At 47.1% G+C, this 15,491-nt stretch overlaps 29 non-coding genes across 29 annotated transcripts; all 29 read right to left on the bottom strand.

Annotated features, from left to right (window-relative positions):
• Positions 1 to 849: 849 nt before the first annotated feature.
• Positions 850 to 923, bottom strand: TRNAI-AAU (transfer RNA isoleucine (anticodon AAU)). The gene has a single exon. It is a non-coding gene; the product is annotated as a tRNA-Ile (tRNA).
• A 121-nt stretch (positions 924 to 1,044) lies between these two features.
• Positions 1,045 to 1,116, bottom strand: TRNAD-GUC (transfer RNA aspartic acid (anticodon GUC)). Its single transcript has one exon. It is a non-coding gene; the product is annotated as a tRNA-Asp (tRNA).
• Positions 1,117 to 1,798: 682 nt separating this feature from the next.
• On the bottom strand, positions 1,799 to 1,872 carry TRNAI-AAU (transfer RNA isoleucine (anticodon AAU)). The gene has a single exon. It is a non-coding gene; the product is annotated as a tRNA-Ile (tRNA).
• Positions 1,873 to 1,993: 121 nt separating this feature from the next.
• On the bottom strand, positions 1,994 to 2,065 carry TRNAD-GUC (transfer RNA aspartic acid (anticodon GUC)). Its single transcript has one exon. It is a non-coding gene; the product is annotated as a tRNA-Asp (tRNA).
• Positions 2,066 to 2,747: 682 nt separating this feature from the next.
• TRNAI-AAU (transfer RNA isoleucine (anticodon AAU)) lies at positions 2,748 to 2,821 on the bottom strand. Its single transcript has one exon. It is a non-coding gene; the product is annotated as a tRNA-Ile (tRNA).
• A 121-nt stretch (positions 2,822 to 2,942) lies between these two features.
• On the bottom strand, positions 2,943 to 3,014 carry TRNAD-GUC (transfer RNA aspartic acid (anticodon GUC)). Its single transcript has one exon. It is a non-coding gene; the product is annotated as a tRNA-Asp (tRNA).
• Positions 3,015 to 3,696: 682 nt separating this feature from the next.
• TRNAI-AAU (transfer RNA isoleucine (anticodon AAU)) lies at positions 3,697 to 3,770 on the bottom strand. The gene has a single exon. It is a non-coding gene; the product is annotated as a tRNA-Ile (tRNA).
• An 875-nt stretch (positions 3,771 to 4,645) lies between these two features.
• TRNAI-AAU (transfer RNA isoleucine (anticodon AAU)) lies at positions 4,646 to 4,719 on the bottom strand. The gene has a single exon. It is a non-coding gene; the product is annotated as a tRNA-Ile (tRNA).
• Positions 4,720 to 4,840: 121 nt separating this feature from the next.
• On the bottom strand, positions 4,841 to 4,912 carry TRNAD-GUC (transfer RNA aspartic acid (anticodon GUC)). Its single transcript has one exon. It is a non-coding gene; the product is annotated as a tRNA-Asp (tRNA).
• A 682-nt stretch (positions 4,913 to 5,594) lies between these two features.
• Positions 5,595 to 5,668, bottom strand: TRNAI-AAU (transfer RNA isoleucine (anticodon AAU)). Its single transcript has one exon. It is a non-coding gene; the product is annotated as a tRNA-Ile (tRNA).
• A 121-nt stretch (positions 5,669 to 5,789) lies between these two features.
• On the bottom strand, positions 5,790 to 5,861 carry TRNAD-GUC (transfer RNA aspartic acid (anticodon GUC)). The gene has a single exon. It is a non-coding gene; the product is annotated as a tRNA-Asp (tRNA).
• Positions 5,862 to 6,543: 682 nt separating this feature from the next.
• TRNAI-AAU (transfer RNA isoleucine (anticodon AAU)) lies at positions 6,544 to 6,617 on the bottom strand. The gene has a single exon. It is a non-coding gene; the product is annotated as a tRNA-Ile (tRNA).
• A 121-nt stretch (positions 6,618 to 6,738) lies between these two features.
• On the bottom strand, positions 6,739 to 6,810 carry TRNAD-GUC (transfer RNA aspartic acid (anticodon GUC)). The gene has a single exon. It is a non-coding gene; the product is annotated as a tRNA-Asp (tRNA).
• Positions 6,811 to 7,492: 682 nt separating this feature from the next.
• TRNAI-AAU (transfer RNA isoleucine (anticodon AAU)) lies at positions 7,493 to 7,566 on the bottom strand. The gene has a single exon. It is a non-coding gene; the product is annotated as a tRNA-Ile (tRNA).
• Positions 7,567 to 7,687: 121 nt separating this feature from the next.
• TRNAD-GUC (transfer RNA aspartic acid (anticodon GUC)) lies at positions 7,688 to 7,759 on the bottom strand. Its single transcript has one exon. It is a non-coding gene; the product is annotated as a tRNA-Asp (tRNA).
• Positions 7,760 to 8,441: 682 nt separating this feature from the next.
• Positions 8,442 to 8,515, bottom strand: TRNAI-AAU (transfer RNA isoleucine (anticodon AAU)). Its single transcript has one exon. It is a non-coding gene; the product is annotated as a tRNA-Ile (tRNA).
• Positions 8,516 to 8,636: 121 nt separating this feature from the next.
• TRNAD-GUC (transfer RNA aspartic acid (anticodon GUC)) lies at positions 8,637 to 8,708 on the bottom strand. The gene has a single exon. It is a non-coding gene; the product is annotated as a tRNA-Asp (tRNA).
• A 683-nt stretch (positions 8,709 to 9,391) lies between these two features.
• On the bottom strand, positions 9,392 to 9,465 carry TRNAI-AAU (transfer RNA isoleucine (anticodon AAU)). Its single transcript has one exon. It is a non-coding gene; the product is annotated as a tRNA-Ile (tRNA).
• A 121-nt stretch (positions 9,466 to 9,586) lies between these two features.
• On the bottom strand, positions 9,587 to 9,658 carry TRNAD-GUC (transfer RNA aspartic acid (anticodon GUC)). The gene has a single exon. It is a non-coding gene; the product is annotated as a tRNA-Asp (tRNA).
• A 682-nt stretch (positions 9,659 to 10,340) lies between these two features.
• TRNAI-AAU (transfer RNA isoleucine (anticodon AAU)) lies at positions 10,341 to 10,414 on the bottom strand. The gene has a single exon. It is a non-coding gene; the product is annotated as a tRNA-Ile (tRNA).
• An 875-nt stretch (positions 10,415 to 11,289) lies between these two features.
• Positions 11,290 to 11,363, bottom strand: TRNAI-AAU (transfer RNA isoleucine (anticodon AAU)). The gene has a single exon. It is a non-coding gene; the product is annotated as a tRNA-Ile (tRNA).
• Positions 11,364 to 11,484: 121 nt separating this feature from the next.
• On the bottom strand, positions 11,485 to 11,556 carry TRNAD-GUC (transfer RNA aspartic acid (anticodon GUC)). Its single transcript has one exon. It is a non-coding gene; the product is annotated as a tRNA-Asp (tRNA).
• A 682-nt stretch (positions 11,557 to 12,238) lies between these two features.
• TRNAI-AAU (transfer RNA isoleucine (anticodon AAU)) lies at positions 12,239 to 12,312 on the bottom strand. The gene has a single exon. It is a non-coding gene; the product is annotated as a tRNA-Ile (tRNA).
• A 121-nt stretch (positions 12,313 to 12,433) lies between these two features.
• TRNAD-GUC (transfer RNA aspartic acid (anticodon GUC)) lies at positions 12,434 to 12,505 on the bottom strand. The gene has a single exon. It is a non-coding gene; the product is annotated as a tRNA-Asp (tRNA).
• A 682-nt stretch (positions 12,506 to 13,187) lies between these two features.
• Positions 13,188 to 13,261, bottom strand: TRNAI-AAU (transfer RNA isoleucine (anticodon AAU)). The gene has a single exon. It is a non-coding gene; the product is annotated as a tRNA-Ile (tRNA).
• Positions 13,262 to 13,382: 121 nt separating this feature from the next.
• Positions 13,383 to 13,454, bottom strand: TRNAD-GUC (transfer RNA aspartic acid (anticodon GUC)). The gene has a single exon. It is a non-coding gene; the product is annotated as a tRNA-Asp (tRNA).
• Positions 13,455 to 14,136: 682 nt separating this feature from the next.
• TRNAI-AAU (transfer RNA isoleucine (anticodon AAU)) lies at positions 14,137 to 14,210 on the bottom strand. The gene has a single exon. It is a non-coding gene; the product is annotated as a tRNA-Ile (tRNA).
• An 875-nt stretch (positions 14,211 to 15,085) lies between these two features.
• Positions 15,086 to 15,159, bottom strand: TRNAI-AAU (transfer RNA isoleucine (anticodon AAU)). Its single transcript has one exon. It is a non-coding gene; the product is annotated as a tRNA-Ile (tRNA).
• Positions 15,160 to 15,280: 121 nt separating this feature from the next.
• On the bottom strand, positions 15,281 to 15,352 carry TRNAD-GUC (transfer RNA aspartic acid (anticodon GUC)). The gene has a single exon. It is a non-coding gene; the product is annotated as a tRNA-Asp (tRNA).
• Between the last annotated feature and the right edge of the window lie 139 nt (positions 15,353 to 15,491).

Here is a 15,491-nt window from a genome sequence, read left to right as displayed (position 1 = left end):
CAAGGGGGCTGGAAAATGTTAGTGAAAGGGCTGAACAAACGTTATTCCTAGGCTAGACACATGGAGATAAACAAAGTTTAAGAAGCAAAAGCTGCCTCCCCGTCGGGGAATTGAACCCCAGTCTCCCGCGTGACAGGCGGTGATACTGACCACTATACTAACGAGGATAACCCTGGGCTTTGTCCTCTCAAGAACACAGAGATGGACAAAACCAACCAACTAGCAAATTCAAAGGCTACTCTTCAAAAGCACCTCCCACAGTCTTTCCAGTTCAGGTTTCCTTTAAACTGTATCTTCAGTCACAGAAGTAGGGCAGTAGTGCTTTCCATGTAGCCAGGCTGGAATCCAGTAGCCAATTACAACTAGTAGTGATTTGTTTCCATAAATCCTGAAATGATCTTTTTGCTCACTACCTTTCCTAACGGTCACCGAGGCCACATTCTGTCCTGAATGTGGCCTCTAGGGTTTGTTTGGTTTTGCTTTTGGGTAGAGGTTATTCTGTGAAATAGATTGTGTTTCAATTTTGTGTTAGGTGCAAAAGACAAGCAACGGTATTTCCATACAGCTGAAAGGAGAGCAGCAGTATTGCTGGGAAAGAAAAAGCAGTTGGCAAAGTTGTATGCAAAGTAGGTAACTGTTTTTGCATGCCATGTAAAAGGACATTTCCAATGAGGGGGGAGTGCGATTTCATCTCCTTGAAACCATGACAACAGTCCTGGGTGTACAGAGGGCTCGCTGCCTTTAGCAGAGTCAACTGATGGAAAGAGGGTCAGTGATCTCCAGTGCGGAAGCAACGACTGCTTTCACAGTGCCCAGACAGGCAGAGTGAAAAGTCTAAGCGCACACCTGTGGCCCATACGGGGATCGAACCCGCGACCTTGGTGTTATTAGCACCACGCTCTAACCAACTGAGCTAACCGGCCATGGCACTGTGAGTCTCCACCACCAGCAAGGGGGCTGGAAAATGTTAGTGAAAGGGCTGAACAAACGTTATTCCTAGGCTAGACACATGGAGATAAACAAAGTTTAAGAAGCAAAAGCTGCCTCCCCGTCGGGGAATTGAACCCCGGTCTCCCGCGTGACAGGCGGGGATACTGACCACTATACTAACAAGGATAACCCTGGGCTTTGTCCTCTCAAGAACACAGAGATGGACAAAACCAACCAACTAGCAAATTCAAAGGCTACTCTTCAAAAGCACCTCCCACAGTCTTTCCAGTTCAGGTTTCCTTTAAACTGTATCTTCAGTCACAGAAGTAGGGCAGTAGTGCTTTCCATGTAGCCAGGCTGGAATCCAGTAGCCAATTACAACTAGTAGTGATTTGTTTCCATAAATCCTGAAATGATCTTTTTGCTCACTACCTTTCCTAACGGTCACCGAGGCCACATTCTGTCCTGAATGTGGCCTCTAGGGTTTGTTTGGTTTTGCTTTTGGGTAGAGGTTATTCTGTGAAATAGATTGTGTTTCAATTTTGTGTTAGGTGCAAAAGACAAGCAACGGTATTTCCATACAGCTGAAAGGAGAGCAGCAGTATTGCTGGGAAAGAAAAAGCAGTTGGCAAAGTTGTATGCAAAGTAGGTAACTGTTTTTGCATGCCATGTAAAAGGACATTTCCAATGAGGGGGGAGTGCGATTTCATCTCCTTGAAACCATGACAACAGTCCTGGGTGTACAGAGGGCTCGCTGCCTTTAGCAGAGTCAACTGATGGAAAGAGGGTCAGTGATCTCCAGTGCGGAAGCAACAACTGCTTTCACAGTGCCCAGACAGGCAGAGTGAAAAGTCTAAGCGCACACCTGTGGCCCGTACGGGGATCGAACCCGCGACCTTGGCGTTATTAGCACCACGCTCTAACCAACTGAGCTAACCGGCCATGGCACTGTGAGTCTCCACCACCAGCAAGGGGGCTGGAAAATGTTAGTGAAAGGGCTGAACAAACGTTATTCCTAGGCTAGACACATGGAGATAAACAAAGTTTAAGAAGCAAAAGCTGCCTCCCCGTCGGGGAATTGAACCCCAGTCTCCCGCGTGACAGGCGGGGATACTGACCACTATACTAACGAGGATAACCCTGGGCTTTGTCCTCTCAAGAACACAGAGATGGACAAAACCAACCAACTAGCAAATTCAAAGGCTACTCTTCAAAAGCACCTCCCACAGTCTTTCCAGTTCAGGTTTCCTTTAAACTGTATCTTCAGTCACAGAAGTAGGGCAGTAGTGCTTTCCATGTAGCCAGGCTGGAATCCAGTAGCCAATTACAACTAGTAGTGATTTGTTTCCATAAATCCTGAAATGATCTTTTTGCTCACTACCTTTCCTAACGGTCACCGAGGCCACATTCTGTCCTGAATGTGGCCTCTAGGGTTTGTTTGGTTTTGCTTTTGGGTAGAGGTTATTCTGTGAAATAGATTGTGTTTCAATTTTGTGTTAGGTGCAAAAGACAAGCAACGGTATTTCCATACAGCTGAAAGGAGAGCAGCAGTATTGCTGGGAAAGAAAAAGCAGTTGGCAAAGTTGTATGCAAAGTAGGTAACTGTTTTTGCATGCCATGTAAAAGGACATTTCCAATGAGGGGGGAGTGCGATTTCATCTCCTTGAAACCATGACAACAGTCCTGGGTGTACAGAGGGCTCGCTGCCTTTAGCAGAGTCAACTGATGGAAAGAGGGTCAGTGATCTCCAGTGCGGAAGCAACGACTGCTTTCACAGTGCCCAGACAGGCAGAGTGAAAAGTCTAAGCGCACACCTGTGGCCCATTCGGGGATCGAACCCGCAACCTTGGCGTTATTAGCACCACGCTCTAACCAACTGAGCTAACCAGCCATGGCACTGTGAGTCTCCACCACCAGCAAGGGGGCTGGAAAATGTTAGTGAAAGGGCTGAACAAACGTTATTCCTAGGCTAGACACATGGAGATAAACAAAGTTTAAGAAGCAAAAGCTGCCTCCCCGTCGGGGAATTGAACCCCGGTCTCCCGCGTGACAGGCGGGGATACTGACCACTATACTAACAAGGATAACCCTGGGCTTTGTCCTCTCAAGAACACAGAGATGGACAAAACCAACCAACTAGCAAATTCAAAGGCTACTCTTCAAAAGCACCTCCCACAGTCTTTCCAGTTCAGGTTTCCTTTAAACTGTATCTTCAGTCACAGAAGTAGGGCAGTAGTGCTTTCCATGTAGCCAGGCTGGAATCCAGTAGCCAATTACAACTAGTAGTGATTTGTTTCCATAAATCCTGAAATGATCTTTTTGCTCACTACCTTTCCTAACGGTCACCGAGGCCACATTCTGTCCTGAATGTGGCCTCTAGGGTTTGTTTGGTTTTGCTTTTGGGTAGAGGTTATTCTGTGAAATAGATTGTGTTTCAATTTTGTGTTAGGTGCAAAAGACAAGCAACGGTATTTCCATACAGCTGAAAGGAGAGCAGCAGTATTGCTGGGAAAGAAAAAGCAGTTGGCAAAGTTGTATGCAAAGTAGGTAACTGTTTTTGCATGCCATGTAAAAGGACATTTCCAATGAGGGGGGAGTGCGATTTCATCTCCTTGAAACCATGACAACAGTCCTGGGTGTACAGAGGGCTCGCTGCCTTTAGCAGAGTCAACTGATGGAAAGAGGGTCAGTGATCTCCAGTGCGGAAGCAACGACTGCTTTCACAGTGCCCAGACAGGCAGAGTGAAAAGTCTAAGCGCACACCTGTGGCCCGTACGGGGATCGAACCCACAACCTTGGCGTTATTAGCACCACGCTCTAACCAACTGAGCTAACCGGCCATGGCACTGTGAGCCTCCACCACCAGCAAGGGGGCTGGAAAATGTTAGTGAAAGGGCTGAACAAACGTTATTCCTAGGCTAGACACATGGAGATAAACAAAGTTTAAGAAGCAAAAGCTGCCTCCCCGTCGGGGAATTGAACCCCAGTCTCCCGCGTGACAGGCGGTGATACTGACCACTATACTAACGAGGATAACCCTGGGCTTTGTCCTCTCAAGAACACAGAGATGGACAAAACCAACCAACTAGCAAATTCAAAGGCTACTCTTCAAAAGCACCTCCCACAGTCTTTCCAGTTCAGGTTTCCTTTAAACTGTATCTTCAGTCACAGAAGTAGGGCAGTAGTGCTTTCCATGTAGCCAGGCTGGAATCCAGTAGCCAATTACAACTAGTAGTGATTTGTTTCCATAAATCCTGAAATGATCTTTTTGCTCACTACCTTTCCTAACGGTCACCGAGGCCACATTCTGTCCTGAATGTGGCCTCTAGGGTTTGTTTGGTTTTGCTTTTGGGTAGAGGTTATTCTGTGAAATAGATTGTGTTTCAATTTTGTGTTAGGTGCAAAAGACAAGCAACGGTATTTCCATACAGCTGAAAGGAGAGCAGCAGTATTGCTGGGAAAGAAAAAGCAGTTGGCAAAGTTGTATGCAAAGTAGGTAACTGTTTTTGCATGCCATGTAAAAGGACATTTCCAATGAGGGGGGAGTGCGATTTCATCTCCTTGAAACCATGACAACAGTCCTGGGTGTACAGAGGGCTCGCTGCCTTTAGCAGAGTCAACTGATGGAAAGAGGGTCAGTGATCTCCAGTGCGGAAGCAACGACTGCTTTCACAGTGCCCAGACAGGCAGAGTGAAAAGTCTAAGCGCACACCTGTGGCCCATACGGGGATCGAACCCGCGACCTTGGTGTTATTAGCACCACGCTCTAACCAACTGAGCTAACCGGCCATGGCACTGTGAGTCTCCACCACCAGCAAGGGGGCTGGAAAATGTTAGTGAAAGGGCTGAACAAACGTTATTCCTAGGCTAGACACATGGAGATAAACAAAGTTTAAGAAGCAAAAGCTGCCTCCCCGTCGGGGAATTGAACCCCGGTCTCCCGCGTGACAGGCGGGGATACTGACCACTATACTAACAAGGATAACCCTGGGCTTTGTCCTCTCAAGAACACAGAGATGGACAAAACCAACCAACTAGCAAATTCAAAGGCTACTCTTCAAAAGCACCTCCCACAGTCTTTCCAGTTCAGGTTTCCTTTAAACTGTATCTTCAGTCACAGAAGTAGGGCAGTAGTGCTTTCCATGTAGCCAGGCTGGAATCCAGTAGCCAATTACAACTAGTAGTGATTTGTTTCCATAAATCCTGAAATGATCTTTTTGCTCACTACCTTTCCTAACGGTCACCGAGGCCACATTCTGTCCTGAATGTGGCCTCTAGGGTTTGTTTGGTTTTGCTTTTGGGTAGAGGTTATTCTGTGAAATAGATTGTGTTTCAATTTTGTGTTAGGTGCAAAAGACAAGCAACGGTATTTCCATACAGCTGAAAGGAGAGCAGCAGTATTGCTGGGAAAGAAAAAGCAGTTGGCAAAGTTGTATGCAAAGTAGGTAACTGTTTTTGCATGCCATGTAAAAGGACATTTCCAATGAGGGGGGAGTGCGATTTCATCTCCTTGAAACCATGACAACAGTCCTGGGTGTACAGAGGGCTCGCTGCCTTTAGCAGAGTCAACTGATGGAAAGAGGGTCAGTGATCTCCAGTGCGGAAGCAACAACTGCTTTCACAGTGCCCAGACAGGCAGAGTGAAAAGTCTAAGCGCACACCTGTGGCCCGTACGGGGATCGAACCCGCGACCTTGGCGTTATTAGCACCACGCTCTAACCAACTGAGCTAACCGGCCATGGCACTGTGAGTCTCCACCACCAGCAAGGGGGCTGGAAAATGTTAGTGAAAGGGCTGAACAAACGTTATTCCTAGGCTAGACACATGGAGATAAACAAAGTTTAAGAAGCAAAAGCTGCCTCCCCGTCGGGGAATTGAACCCCAGTCTCCCGCGTGACAGGCGGGGATACTGACCACTATACTAACGAGGATAACCCTGGGCTTTGTCCTCTCAAGAACACAGAGATGGACAAAACCAACCAACTAGCAAATTCAAAGGCTACTCTTCAAAAGCACCTCCCACAGTCTTTCCAGTTCAGGTTTCCTTTAAACTGTATCTTCAGTCACAGAAGTAGGGCAGTAGTGCTTTCCATGTAGCCAGGCTGGAATCCAGTAGCCAATTACAACTAGTAGTGATTTGTTTCCATAAATCCTGAAATGATCTTTTTGCTCACTACCTTTCCTAACGGTCACCGAGGCCACATTCTGTCCTGAATGTGGCCTCTAGGGTTTGTTTGGTTTTGCTTTTGGGTAGAGGTTATTCTGTGAAATAGATTGTGTTTCAATTTTGTGTTAGGTGCAAAAGACAAGCAACGGTATTTCCATACAGCTGAAAGGAGAGCAGCAGTATTGCTGGGAAAGAAAAAGCAGTTGGCAAAGTTGTATGCAAAGTAGGTAACTGTTTTTGCATGCCATGTAAAAGGACATTTCCAATGAGGGGGGAGTGCGATTTCATCTCCTTGAAACCATGACAACAGTCCTGGGTGTACAGAGGGCTCGCTGCCTTTAGCAGAGTCAACTGATGGAAAGAGGGTCAGTGATCTCCAGTGCGGAAGCAACGACTGCTTTCACAGTGCCCAGACAGGCAGAGTGAAAAGTCTAAGCGCACACCTGTGGCCCATTCGGGGATCGAACCCGCAACCTTGGCGTTATTAGCACCACGCTCTAACCAACTGAGCTAACCGGCCATGGCACTGTGAGTCTCCACCACCAGCAAGGGGGCTGGAAAATGTTAGTGAAAGGGCTGAACAAACGTTATTCCTAGGCTAGACACATGGAGATAAACAAAGTTTAAGAAGCAAAAGCTGCCTCCCCGTCGGGGAATTGAACCCCGGTCTCCCGCGTGACAGGCGGGGATACTGACCACTATACTAACGAGGATAACCCTGGGCTTTGTCCTCTCAAGAACACAGAGATGGACAAAACCAACCAACTAGCAAATTCAAAGGCTACTCTTCAAAAGCACCTCCCACAGTCTTTCCAGTTCAGGTTTCCTTTAAACTGTATCTTCAGTCACAGAAGTAGGGCAGTAGTGCTTTCCATGTAGCCAGGCTGGAATCCAGTAGCCAATTACAACTAGTAGTGATTTGTTTCCATAAATCCTGAAATGATCTTTTTGCTCACTACCTTTCCTAACGGTCACCGAGGCCACATTCTGTCCTGAATGTGGCCTCTAGGGTTTGTTTGGTTTTGCTTTTGGGTAGAGGTTATTCTGTGAAATAGATTGTGTTTCAATTTTGTGTTAGGTGCAAAAGACAAGCAACGGTATTTCCATACAGCTGAAAGGAGAGCAGCAGTATTGCTGGGAAAGAAAAAGCAGTTGGCAAAGTTGTATGCAAAGTAGGTAACTGTTTTTGCATGCCATGTAAAAGGACATTTCCAATGAGGGGGGAGTGCGATTTCATCTCCTTGAAACCATGACAACAGTCCTGGGTGTACAGAGGGCTCGCTGCCTTTAGCAGAGTCAACTGATGGAAAGAGGGTCAGTGATCTCCAGTGCGGAAGCAACGACTGCTTTCACAGTGCCCAGACAGGCAGAGTGAAAAGTCTAAGCGCTCACCTGTGGCCCGTACAGGGATCGAACCCGCGACCTTGGCGTTATTAGCACCACACTCTAACCAACTGAGCTAACTGGCCATGGCACTGTGAGTCTCCACCACCAGCAAGGGGGCTGGAAAATGTTAGTGAAAGGGCTGAACAAACGTTATTCCTAGGCTAGACACATGGAGATAAACAAAGTTTAAGAAGCAAAAGCTGCCTCCCCGTCGGGGAATTGAACCCCGGTCTCCCGCGTGACAGGCGGGGATACTGACCACTATACTAACGAGGATAACCCTGGGCTTTGTCCTCTCAAGAACACAGAGATGGACAAAACCAACCAACTAGCAAATTCAAAGGCTACTCTTCAAAAGCACCTACCACAGTCTTTCCAGTTCAGGTTTCCTTTAAACTGTATCTTCAGTCACAGAAGTAGGGCAGTAGTGCTTTCCATGTAGCCAGGCTGGAATCCAGTAGCCAATTACAACTAGTAGTGATTTGTTTCCATAAATCCTGAAATGATCTTTTTGCTCACTACCTTTCCTAACGGTCACCGAGGCCACATTCTGTCCTGAATGTGGCCTCTAGGGTTTGTTTGGTTTTGCTTTTGGGTAGAGGTTATTCTGTGAAATAGATTGTGTTTCAATTTTGTGTTAGGTGCAAAAGACAAGCAACGGTATTTCCATACAGCTGAAAGGAGAGCAGCAGTATTGCTGGGAAAGAAAAAGCAGTTGGCAAAGTTGTATGCAAAGTAGGTAACTGTTTTTGCATGCCATGTAAAAGGACATTTCCAATGAGGGGGGAGTGCGATTTCATCTCCTTGAAACCATGACAACAGTCCTGGGTGTACAGAGGGCTCGCTGCCTTTAGCAGAGTCAACTGATGGAAAGAGGGTCAGTGATCTCCAGTGCAGAAGCAACGACTGCTTTCACAGTGCCCAGACAGGCAGAGTGAAAAGTCTAAGCACACACCTGTGGCCCGTACGGGGATCGAACCCGCGACCTTGGCGTTATTAGCACCACGCTCTAACCAACTGAGCTAACCGGCCATGGCACTGTAAGTCTCCACCACCAGCAAGGGGGCTGGAAAATGTTAGTGAAAGGGCTGAACAAACGTTATTCCTAGGCTAGACACATGGAGATAAACAAAGTTTAAGAAGCAAAAGCTGCCTCCCCGTCGGGGAATTGAACCCCGGTCTCCCGCGTGACAGGCGGGGATACTGACCACTATACTAACGAGGATAACCCTGGGCTTTGTCCTCTCAAGAACACAGAGATGGACAAAACCAACCAACTAGCAAATTCAAAGGCTACTCTTCAAAAGCACCTCCCACAGTCTTTCCAGTTCAGGTTTCCTTTAAACTGTATCTTCAGTCACAGAAGTAGGGCAGTAGTGCTTTCCATGTAGCCAGGCTGGAATCCAGTAGCCAATTACAACTAGTAGTGATTTGTTTCCATAAATCCTGAAATGATCTTTTTGCTCACTACCTTTCCTAACGGTCACCGAGGCCACATTCTGTCCTGAATGTGGCCTCTAGGGTTTGTTTGGTTTTGCTTTTGGGTAGAGGTTATTCTGTGAAATAGATTGTGTTTCAATTTTGTGTTAGGTGCAAAAGACAAGCAACGGTATTTCCATACAGCTGAAAGGAGAGCAGCAGTATTGCTGGGAAAGAAAAAGCAGTTGGCAAAGTTGTATGCAAAGTAGGTAACTGTTTTTGCATGCCATGTAAAAGGACATTTCCAATGAGGGGGGGAGTGCGATTTCATCTCCTTGAAACCATGACAACAGTCCTGGGTGTACAGAGGGCTCGCTGCCTTTAGCAGAGTCAACTGATGGAAAGAGGGTCAGTGATCTCCAGTGCGGAAGCAACGACTGCTTTCACAGTGCCCAGACAGGCAGAGTGAAAAGTCTAAGCGCACACCTGTGGCCCATTCGGGGATCGAACCCGCAACCTTGGCGTTATTAGCACCACGCTCTAACCAACTGAGCTAACCGGCCATGGCACTGTGAGTCTCCACCACCAGCAAGGGGGCTGGAAAATGTTAGTGAAAGGGCTGAACAAACGTTATTCCTAGGCTAGACACATGGAGATAAACAAAGTTTAAGAAGCAAAAGCTGCCTCCCCGTCGGGGAATTGAACCCCGGTCTCCCGCGTGACAGGCGGGGATACTGACCACTATACTAACAAGGATAACCCTGGGCTTTGTCCTCTCAAGAACACAGAGATGGACAAAACCAACCAACTAGCAAATTCAAAGGCTACTCTTCAAAAGCACCTCCCACAGTCTTTCCAGTTCAGGTTTCCTTTAAACTGTATCTTCAGTCACAGAAGTAGGGCAGTAGTGCTTTCCATGTAGCCAGGCTGGAATCCAGTAGCCAATTACAACTAGTAGTGATTTGTTTCCATAAATCCTGAAATGATCTTTTTGCTCACTACCTTTCCTAACGGTCACCGAGGCCACATTCTGTCCTGAATGTGGCCTCTAGGGTTTGTTTGGTTTTGCTTTTGGGTAGAGGTTATTCTGTGAAATAGATTGTGTTTCAATTTTGTGTTAGGTGCAAAAGACAAGCAACGGTATTTCCATACAGCTGAAAGGAGAGCAGCAGTATTGCTGGGAAAGAAAAAGCAGTTGGCAAAGTTGTATGCAAAGTAGGTAACTGTTTTTGCATGCCATGTAAAAGGACATTTCCAATGAGGGGGGAGTGCGATTTCATCTCCTTGAAACCATGACAACAGTCCTGGGTGTACAGAGGGCTCGCTGCCTTTAGCAGAGTCAACTGATGGAAAGAGGGTCAGTGATCTCCAGTGCGGAAGCAACGACTGCTTTCACAGTGCCCAGACAGGCAGAGTGAAAAGTCTAAGCGCACACCTGTGGCCCGTACGGGGATCGAACCCACAACCTTGGCGTTATTAGCACCACGCTCTAACCAACTGAGCTAACCGGCCATGGCACTGTGAGCCTCCACCACCAGCAAGGGGGCTGGAAAATGTTAGTGAAAGGGCTGAACAAACGTTATTCCTAGGCTAGACACATGGAGATAAACAAAGTTTAAGAAGCAAAAGCTGCCTCCCCGTCGGGGAATTGAACCCCAGTCTCCCGCGTGACAGGCGGTGATACTGACCACTATACTAACGAGGATAACCCTGGGCTTTGTCCTCTCAAGAACACAGAGATGGACAAAACCAACCAACTAGCAAATTCAAAGGCTACTCTTCAAAAGCACCTCCCACAGTCTTTCCAGTTCAGGTTTCCTTTAAACTGTATCTTCAGTCACAGAAGTAGGGCAGTAGTGCTTTCCATGTAGCCAGGCTGGAATCCAGTAGCCAATTACAACTAGTAGTGATTTGTTTCCATAAATCCTGAAATGATCTTTTTGCTCACTACCTTTCCTAACGGTCACCGAGGCCACATTCTGTCCTGAATGTGGCCTCTAGGGTTTGTTTGGTTTTGCTTTTGGGTAGAGGTTATTCTGTGAAATAGATTGTGTTTCAATTTTGTGTTAGGTGCAAAAGACAAGCAACGGTATTTCCATACAGCTGAAAGGAGAGCAGCAGTATTGCTGGGAAAGAAAAAGCAGTTGGCAAAGTTGTATGCAAAGTAGGTAACTGTTTTTGCATGCCATGTAAAAGGACATTTCCAATGAGGGGGGAGTGCGATTTCATCTCCTTGAAACCATGACAACAGTCCTGGGTGTACAGAGGGCTCGCTGCCTTTAGCAGAGTCAACTGATGGAAAGAGGGTCAGTGATCTCCAGTGCGGAAGCAACGACTGCTTTCACAGTGCCCAGACAGGCAGAGTGAAAAGTCTAAGCGCACACCTGTGGCCCATACGGGGATCGAACCCGCGACCTTGGTGTTATTAGCACCACGCTCTAACCAACTGAGCTAACCGGCCATGGCACTGTGAGTCTCCACCACCAGCAAGGGGGCTGGAAAATGTTAGTGAAAGGGCTGAACAAACGTTATTCCTAGGCTAGACACATGGAGATAAACAAAGTTTAAGAAGCAAAAGCTGCCTCCCCGTCGGGGAATTGAACCCCGGTCTCCCGCGTGACAGGCGGGGATACTGACCACTATACTAACAAGGATAACCCTGGGCTTTGTCCTCTCAAGAACACAGAGATGGACAAAACCAACCAACTAGCAAATTCAAAGGCTACTCTTCAAAAGCACCTCCCACAGTCTTTCCAGTTCAGGTTTCCTTTAAACTGTATCTTCAGTCACAGAAGTAGGGCAGTAGTGCTTTCCATGTAGCCAGGCTGGAATCCAGTAGCCAATTACAACTAGTAGTGATTTGTTTCCATAAATCCTGAAATGATCTTTTTGCTCACTACCTTTCCTAACGGTCACCGAGGCCACATTCTGTCCTGAATGTGGCCTCTAGGGTTTGTTTGGTTTTGCTTTTGGGTAGAGGTTATTCTGTGAAATAGATTGTGTTTCAATTTTGTGTTAGGTGCAAAAGACAAGCAACGGTATTTCCATACAGCTGAAAGGAGAGCAGCAGTATTGCTGGGAAAGAAAAAGCAGTTGGCAAAGTTGTATGCAAAGTAGGTAACTGTTTTTGCATGCCATGTAAAAGGACATTTCCAATGAGGGGGGAGTGCGATTTCATCTCCTTGAAACCATGACAACAGTCCTGGGTGTACAGAGGGCTCGCTGCCTTTAGCAGAGTCAACTGATGGAAAGAGGGTCAGTGATCTCCAGTGCGGAAGCAACAACTGCTTTCACAGTGCCCAGACAGGCAGAGTGAAAAGTCTAAGCGCACACCTGTGACCCGTACGGGGATCGAACCCGCGACCTTGGCGTTATTAGCACCACGCTCTAACCAACTGAGCTAACCGGCCATGGCACTGTGAGTCTCCACCACCAGCAAGGGGGCTGGAAAATGTTAGTGAAAGGGCTGAACAAACGTTATTCCTAGGCTAGACACATGGAGATAAACAAAGTTTAAGAAGCAAAAGCTGCCTCCCCGTCGGGGAATTGAACCCCAGTCTCCCGCGTGACAGGCGGGGATACTGACCACTATACTAACGAGGATAACCCTGGGCTTTGTCCTCTCAAGAACACAGAGATGGACAAAACCAACCAACTAGCAAATTCAAAGGCTACTCTTCAAAAGCACCTCCCACAGTCTTTCCAGTTCAGGTTTCCTTTAAACTGTATCTTCAGTCACAGAAGTAGGGCAGTAGTGCTTTCCATGTAGCCAGGCTGGAATCCAGTAGCCAATTACAACTAGTAGTGATTTGTTTCCATAAATCCTGAAATGATCTTTTTGCTCACTACCTTTCCTAACGGTCACCGAGGCCACATTCTGTCCTGAATGTGGCCTCTAGGGTTTGTTTGGTTTTGCTTTTGGGTAGAGGTTATTCTGTGAAATAGATTGTGTTTCAATTTTGTGTTAGGTGCAAAAGACAAGCAACGGTATTTCCATACAGCTGAAAGGAGAGCAGCAGTATTGCTGGGAAAGAAAAAGCAGTTGGCAAAGTTGTATGCAAAGTAGGTAACTGTTTTTGCATGCCATGTAAAAGGACATTTCCAATGAGGGGGGAGTGCGATTTCATCTCCTTGAAACCATGACAACAGTCCTGGGTGTACAGAGGGCTCGCTGCCTTTAGCAGAGTCAACTGATGGAAAGAGGGTCAGTGATCTCCAGTGCGGAAGCAACGACTGCTTTCACAGTGCCCAGACAGGCAGAGTGAAAAGTCTAAGCGCACACCTGTGGCCCATTCGGGGATCGAACCCGCAACCTTGGCGTTATTAGCACCACGCTCTAACCAACTGAGCTAACCGGCCATGGCACTGTGAGTCTCCACCACCAGCAAGGGGGCTGGAAAATGTTAGTGAAAGGGCTGAACAAACGTTATTCCTAGGCTAGACACATGGAGATAAACAAAGTTTAAGAAGCAAAAGCTGCCTCCCCGTCGGGGAATTGAACCCCGGTCTCCCGCGTGACAGGCGGGGATACTGACCACTATACTAACAAGGATAACCCTGGGCTTTGTCCTCTCAAGAACACAGAGATGGACAAAACCAACCAACTAGCAAATTCAAAGGCTACTCTTCAAAAGCACCTCCCACAGTCTTTCCAGTTCAGGTTTCCTTTAAACTGTATCTTCAGTCACAGAAGTAGGGCAGTAGTGCTTTCCATGTAGCCAGGCTGGAATCCAGTAGCCAATTACAACTAGTAGTGATTTGTTTCCATAAATCCTGAAATGATCTTTTTGCTCACTACCTTTCCTAACGGTCACCGAGGCCACATTCTGTCCTGAATGTGGCCTCTAGGGTTTGTTTGGTTTTGCTTTTGGGTAGAGGTTATTCTGTGAAATAGATTGTGTTTCAATTTTGTGTTAGGTGCAAAAGACAAGCAACGGTATTTCCATACAGCTGAAAGGAGAGCAGCAGTATTGCTGGGAAAGAAAAAGCAGTTGGCAAAGTTGTATGCAAAGTAGGTAACTGTTTTTGCATGCCATGTAAAAGGACATTTCCAATGAGGGGGGAGTGCGATTTCATCTCCTTGAAACCATGACAACAGTCCTGGGTGTACAGAGGGCTCGCTGCCTTTAGCAGAGTCAACTGATGGAAAGAGGGTCAGTGATCTCCAGTGCGGAAGCAACGACTGCTTTCACAGTGCCCAGACAGGCAGAGTGAAAAGTCTAAGCGCACACCTGTGGCCCGTACGGGGATCGAACCCACAACCTTGGCGTTATTAGCACCACGCTCTAACCAACTGAGCTAACCGGCCATGGCACTGTGAGCCTCCACCACCAGCAAGGGGGCTGGAAAATGTTAGTGAAAGGGCTGAACAAACGTTATTCCTAGGCTAGACACATGGAGATAAACAAAGTTTAAGAAGCAAAAGCTGCCTCCCCGTCGGGGAATTGAACCCCAGTCTCCCGCGTGACAGGCGGTGATACTGACCACTATACTAACGAGGATAACCCTGGGCTTTGTCCTCTCAAGAACACAGAGATGGACAAAACCAACCAACTAGCAAATTCAAAGGCTACTCTTCAAAAGCACCTCCCACAGTCTTTCCAGTTCAGGTTTCCTTTAAACTGTATCTTCAGTCACAGAAGTAGGGCAGTAGTGCTTTCCATGTAGCCAGGCTGGAATCCAGTAGCCAATTACAACTAGTAGTGATTTGTTTCCATAAATCCTGAAATGATCTTTTTGCTCACTACCTTTCCTAACGGTCACCGAGGCCACATTCTGTCCTGAATGTGGCCTCTAGGGTTTGTTTGGTTTTGCTTTTGGGTAGAGGTTATTCTGTGAAATAGATTGTGTTTCAATTTTGTGTTAGGTGCAAAAGACAAGCAACGGTATTTCCATACAGCTGAAAGGAGAGCAGCAGTATTGCTGGGAAAGAAAAAGCAGTTGGCAAAGTTGTATGCAAAGTAGGTAACTGTTTTTGCATGCCATGTAAAAGGACATTTCCAATGAGGGGGGAGTGCGATTTCATCTCCTTGAAACCATGACAACAGTCCTGGGTGTACAGAGGGCTCGCTGCCTTTAGCAGAGTCAACTGATGGAAAGAGGGTCAGTGATCTCCAGTGCGGAAGCAACGACTGCTTTCACAGTGCCCAGACAGGCAGAGTGAAAAGTCTAAGCGCACACCTGTGGCCCATACGGGGATCGAACCCGCGACCTTGGTGTTATTAGCACCACGCTCTAACCAACTGAGCTAACCGGCCATGGCACTGTGAGTCTCCACCACCAGCAAGGGGGCTGGAAAATGTTAGTGAAAGGGCTGAACAAACGTTATTCCTAGGCTAGACACATGGAGATAAACAAAGTTTAAGAAGCAAAAGCTGCCTCCCCGTCGGGGAATTGAACCCCGGTCTCCCGCGTGACAGGCGGGGATACTGACCACTATACTAACAAGGATAACCCTGGGCTTTGTCCTCTCAAGAACACAGAGATGGACAAAACCAACCAACTAGCAAATTCAAAGGCTACTCTTCAAAAGCACCTCCCACAGTCTTTCCAGTTCAGGTTTCCTTTAAACTGTATCTTCAGTCACAGA

Source organism: Hyperolius riggenbachi, chromosome 2 (assembly GCF_040937935.1).
Source record: "Hyperolius riggenbachi isolate aHypRig1 chromosome 2, aHypRig1.pri, whole genome shotgun sequence".
Taxonomy (NCBI): Eukaryota; Metazoa; Chordata; class Amphibia; order Anura; family Hyperoliidae; genus Hyperolius; species Hyperolius riggenbachi.
The sequence above is the reverse complement of the archived record's forward strand: the minus strand, read 5'-3'. Positions and strand labels throughout refer to the sequence as shown.